Source organism: Cladophialophora bantiana, assembly GCF_000835475.1.
Source record: "Cladophialophora bantiana CBS 173.52 unplaced genomic scaffold supercont1.26, whole genome shotgun sequence".
Taxonomy (NCBI): Eukaryota; Fungi; Ascomycota; class Eurotiomycetes; order Chaetothyriales; family Herpotrichiellaceae; genus Cladophialophora; species Cladophialophora bantiana.
In genome coordinates this window covers 71,572-77,571 of record NW_015971600.1, presented here as the reverse complement: position 1 = coordinate 77,571, position 6,000 = coordinate 71,572, and positions in this window count along the sequence as shown.

The window sequence follows — 6,000 nt, the reverse complement described above, 5'->3', positions numbered from 1 at the left end:
ATTATCGTCCTAATCTATCTTAAAGTCGAGAACTAGCGTCCTAGATTTCTTCTAAGCCCTTATTAACGCGAGTACGGGCTTCTTTATTGTCTTATACTCGTCTAGCCTTTTAAAGAGACTAAGTATATAAGCTCGAATATCGTAGATATATCTCGATCTTTATCGAAGTTAGAAGTAGTCTATGCGACTATTTATACTCTCTTACCGACGTAGCTATTCATTAAACCTATAATATAAGTATTCTCGTTCTTTTCCTAGACTAATTCTTAAGCTGCCTTCTAAAATAGTCTTTCTAAGATAAAACGGTACGTTAGGTCCATAGTATTCGTTATATAGACATTTATTAAGATCTCGATTCTAGCGATGCTAATTATAAAATCTTTAATTATTTCTATAAACTTTTCTTAGTCGTCGTTAAAGTCTACGGCGTCGTAGATAAACTTAGCTTTTCGTATATATTAAGATAGTTCTATCTCTTTAACTAGGGCGAGAGTTATTAGATTAATCTCGGCTCTAGTATTTAGTAAGGAGTCTTTATATCGATCTCTTATCTTCATAAATAGATAGGGGCACCCACTATAGTATAGCCTTAGGCGGATTAGGCGATTCACTAATAGATTTATTTACATCGTACCGACTTTAGTAGTAAGTTTCTCTTTCGCTTACGTAAGTCTTACGCCGCTATCTCTCGGGGTATAGCTCTAATAAATGGGCTCTTACTTATCTTCGTCGTAATACTAATGTTTACGGAAGAACCACTCGTTCCGAACCTCCTTTATCGATAGTAAGTTCCTCATTCGAATTAAGATCTCTTAGTTTAATAGGTGGTTTACGATCTTTCCGGCACTATTTAGATTCTATAATAATGCCTTTCGAAGAGACCTAGGCCTAGATAGTCCGTACGTAGCCTCTTTTATAGTCCGGGGACGTAATAATACCTAACGAGGCTAGAAGAGCCCTAGTGAATCTCCCATTATAGTATTCTAGAAGATCGGGTTATGTAACCGCTCATTCTATATATTATATAGAGAAATTCTTAATCTCTAATTAGTCGAGCTAATTAGACCTAGCGAATTATCTACGATCCCGTTATATATAATTTCTTTATTAGATCTCGCTCGTCGCGTTATATATCGTCTCGGTCCTTCTACCGGAGGTTCGTAAGCCCTAATTCGAGAGTGTTTCGCTTATATATATTCGTCTTATTAGGAAGTTAGGCGCTTTCCTAGGGCATCTACGTAAGCTTTACTCTAGAGCTAATCTATACGAATTTCTTTTAGATCTATAGTATTTAAGATACGGAAATTATCTTTAAAGTTATCTAGGGTAGCGTAATTAGATCTCGATCCGGCTACGTAGACGATACTTAATCTCGCTTCTAGTGACGTAGAATTAGAGTCTCGTATACTATAAGATCATTCGGACGTAACTTCCGAATTCTTATCGATCTCTCGCGCAACTTATTCTAATCTTTTTATCTTTATCTCTCTCGTAGAAATTAGTAAAGTAGATGAAGAACGATCTTAATCTCGGAACTTTCTAAGAGCGATTCTATATTCCGAATTAAAATATAACGCTTCTATTACTTTCTAATATACTCACTAAGGATTATCTCGTAGTACGTATTTCGACTAATTATAAAGAAAGTAATTCTCTCTAGAATTACTTAAGTTTAAACTTCGTCGACTTAGCTATCTACCGTAGTACTACGGCGTTTCTTCGAATCGAACTAAACGATTCTAGAACTACTATTCGCGCGAGAGCTAGATCGCTTCCTAAGAAATATCTTTTAATACCTTAATTAATCGAGTTATAAAGTCTAGAGTAATAGCGTCTCGCGTCTAGATCGATAGTATTAGTACTCTCATTAAACGAAATAATTTCTTCATCGATTAATTATTTTTCTTAGAGATAGAAGGTCGATTTACTAACGACGAAGTATTCTTATCGAACTTCGTTTTACTATCCGTACGATCGTTACGACGACGTTATTCTTACGATTCTTTCTTTCGAACGGCTAAGGGTCGAGTCTTCCTTTCGTACGTTAGTTCTTAGAACTCCTCGTTAAGTACTCCTTACGTAAATTTCTTATTTTTATTATTAATATTCTATAGTTCTTTTATTTAATTCTAGCATTTTTAAAAGTTCGAATTCTCTAGCTTTTAATTCATTAAATTCTATTTCTTTCGAATTTTATCTATATAAGTCTTTAGTAATTCTAATAAAAGAAGACGATAGTAAGTATAGTTAATCTCGGCTTCGGTTTTAATTAGATAAGTTATAGCCTTACGAAATTAACGAAGATATAGCTCTAGACTTTAAGACTTCTTTCGTCGATGCTTCGCGAGTGCCTAAAGATATTAAATACTCATTATTCGCTACACTTCGTCCCGATCTTTATATTTATTTAAGATCTTCTCTTTAAACTTTTTTCACTTTATTACGTTATACTTAGCGAGCTCTTTATAGCGTTCTTTCTCTACTTTAGATATAAAGCGAATAGATCTACGAATACGTTCTTCGCTTAATATAATCTAGTTATATTTATATAGTTCTTTAAACTCCTCGAAGAAAGAGATAGCGTTCTTTCTATTAAAGTATAGAAGATTATTACTTCCGTTTAAGCTCTAAGATATTTCTCTTATTAATATTACGATAGGAGAGACGTATAACGATTATATCGTCGAATTCGGCGTCGATAGATCTTATAAGCTAATACTCGACATCGTAGAAGGCCCTAGCTTTCCTTTATTATTTAATTCTTCCGTAGACGATATTTTTCTTTATTAAATCGTTCTTACTTCTTCTCTTATAATCGAAATAGTGTAAAATCTTAATGGCGAAACTAAAAGATCTAGATATTTTATTATTTTTAGTACTTTTATTATTATTTTATTATTATTTTATTATTATTTTATTATTATTTTATTATTATTTTATTATTATTTTATTATTATTTTATTATTATTTTATTATTATTTCTTCTCTTCTTCTCTTTATCTCTTTATCGACTTTCTCATCGAGCTTCTTTCTTATCTTCACTAGTAATTTCCATTAAAATTCTAGATTTACTTCTTAATTAGTAGCGCTCTAACTTCGCTTATTTTAGCGAGTCTAGTCTAACCGCTCATTTTTATTATTTCTTAAGTAGATCCGCGTTCTTCGACTCCTCCTAAGCTTCTTAAGTTAGAAGTTTTTAGAGTTAAACGCATTCCCACATTCCTAGGAGATACTTCTCTTTCATTTCTTCTAGATAGTCTAAATAGTCGTTAAGTCGTTGGTCTCCACCCCACACAGTGGCAGTAAACATACACAGCCAGTAATCCTAAAAGGCACCCCGAGCAGCGGTCTCCATAAATAGCCAGCGTAAATCGCTCCGTACAGCGAGATAGACTTGCTCAGCCAGTGATCTAAATGGTATACCCTGCGCAGCGGTTCTGTATATATAGTTAGTTTCTCTAGATTTAGTTAGATAGGTAGGTAGGCAGTTCTTTAGTTCTGTTAGTCCAGTAAGCAGTTTATTTCAGTTATTTTTCGTAATTTTCTCCCACCGCTCGTAGAGAGACGCCCATCTATAAGTATTCGTCGAAGATCTTATTAGTGGCACCACTAAACTAGGGCGAGGCTACTAGCCATGGGCATTAACTCGTACGGCGGTGGGTATAGTCTCTTCTTAACGCGCACACTCCACTAGGGGAAGTCCTCTCTGTTGGTAACTTGGTTACTTATGTTGTCTATGAAAGATAGTCCCCCAGAACTATATAAGAAGAACCATAGTCTAGGGTCGGCGCCCCAGCCAATCATAACTCTGTCCACCACTTCCAACTTCTCCCATTACAATGGGTGCCTAACTATTATTGTTTTCTTGGTTGCGTGGTTGCTTTGATGTTTAAATGTCATCTCCTTCATGGAGTGTTGTTGTGACAACATGACATTAAACCACATTACATCTGTCTATCGCCGACTAATCTAATTGATTCATTGATTATGTCACTCTCCGAGCTTCTCGGCAGTCTCATCAAACCACCAGCCTTCCAATTTTCCACCCACCGTGATTCTCTTCCCCCTCACTCCTAACTATCCGCCTTCCTTTGTCCATATGGTTGCCCGTCTCTCTCCTCCGGCTCTCCCGGGGGGAACCACGCGCCTGTATGACTGCCAACGGTTCTAGGCTTCTATGTTTACCTTTTCTAAAGGCATTTCGTGGACCGTCGTCGGCTAGTCGCACTATACAGAGAAGAGATGGAGGGTTCCATCATTATAGATCAGTCTTCTATTCAATCCTCAATGGACTGTCCCAGGAGTGAAAAAGAAGCGCTATCCCTGAAAGAGGGCCCCAGTTTCCATTTCAATAAGATCCTCCTCCTCGGACAAACTTCTCCTGCATGAAACTCTCGGATTCTACTCGTAAGGCTCGCTCGATCAGCGTAATGGATGTAGTATCGTTTCCCTCTCATAAGTCATGGGTTCCTTTTCGCTCTTTGACGTTAATATCAACCGAGGCGGTCAAGTCTGCGGCATCAGGCTCGAGGGAACGGGGTTTGCAGGGCATCAGAAGCCGTTTGATTTAATCCGTAACCGGTTGGAGGCTGTTGATTGACGTTGACGTGACTGTCGAATGGAGAGCTGGGAAGTCTTGACTTCCTCGTCGCGCTGGTGATATCGGAGTCTTGACACCCTCAGACCCATGAAGGTAGCTCCCATCGCCGGGCGTGTTTTGGTTACCTATCGTTTGTAGCACGCAGACACTGAGCCGGAGCTCAACTCGGTACATGAGCAGGGGGGAAATTCTTGAACATGCAGTCTGCCCGGGTCCGTTCGCGCGGGCGGGAGGAATGGGAGACTCTTGTGGAGTCTGTTTGTCTGTCCGGCTGTCGGTCTGCTACCGCCGTTGACTAGGCCGGTCAGACAACCATTTCCTTAACACGGGTGCGGGGGGTTGGAATGCATGGTTCGCTATATTATATTATGGGCTGGCATCTCTTCTCTTCTGTTTCTTCTCCTCTGGCCGTGAGTGGATCAGGCAGGCAGGCGGACAAGTGCATCGATCGAGGAGGCACGGGGAGTTGGGGCATGGAGGTATTGAAGTTGCCAAAACCAAGGAATGGTAAGAGTAAGGTAACATGACAGACAGTCCATCTGTCAATCTATGCTCCAACAGCATACGGAAACATAAGACTCTGCCATTCTACAAAGGCGCAGCGGCCGTCGTTTGGTTGTTTATGCTCGCCTGACGTCATTGTTTATTGTCACTGTCACCCAGCTCGCCTTGGCGTTGACACGTGACTCTGTGAGAGAATTTCAACCACCAATATTATTTTCACACCCCTATTACATCATCAAACCTGAACGTTTCCAATTTGATTCATTGCTTCTGTTGATCACATCAAATCAGGATTGATCACCATGGCAACTGACCAGACTCATTATCATCGTCATTTGATCCGAGCCTCACTGGCCGATCAGTTGCTTCTGTGATCGCATCAAATTCGTGTTGATGAACCTGACGTTTGGCTCGCTGAGCATCCGTCTGAGATCATATCAAATTCGGCTTCTTGGTGTGTCAATTGCCTTCTGTGAGACTATTACCCACCGATGAGCCGCTCGCGAGATCGCATCAAATCTGCTGCCCTTGAACCTTTGTTGCCGGCATCAGCTTTACTCTTCATCAAGCCCTCCAACCTCGAACCCTTCGAACTTAGGAATTATATTCTGAAAGAGTAGGAAATCACATACTGAAAGAGGTAGGAATCACACTGTGAAAGAGCTGGGAATCACATCTCTGAGATGGAGAAACTGATTGAAGTCGTATGAGATTTTCCATCAAAGAGCGCTTGTGCTCTGTTCAAGTCTGAGCGGCATGATGACTGTTATGGCCCGTGGAGTCTTGCACTGGCCACCGGCACATTCAAGATCACTACTGCAGTCGATTCCGTCCGACGCGGTGGTGTCTATCGGACATGTTCCATCGGTACCAGAGAAGTGTTGACAGGATCCCAT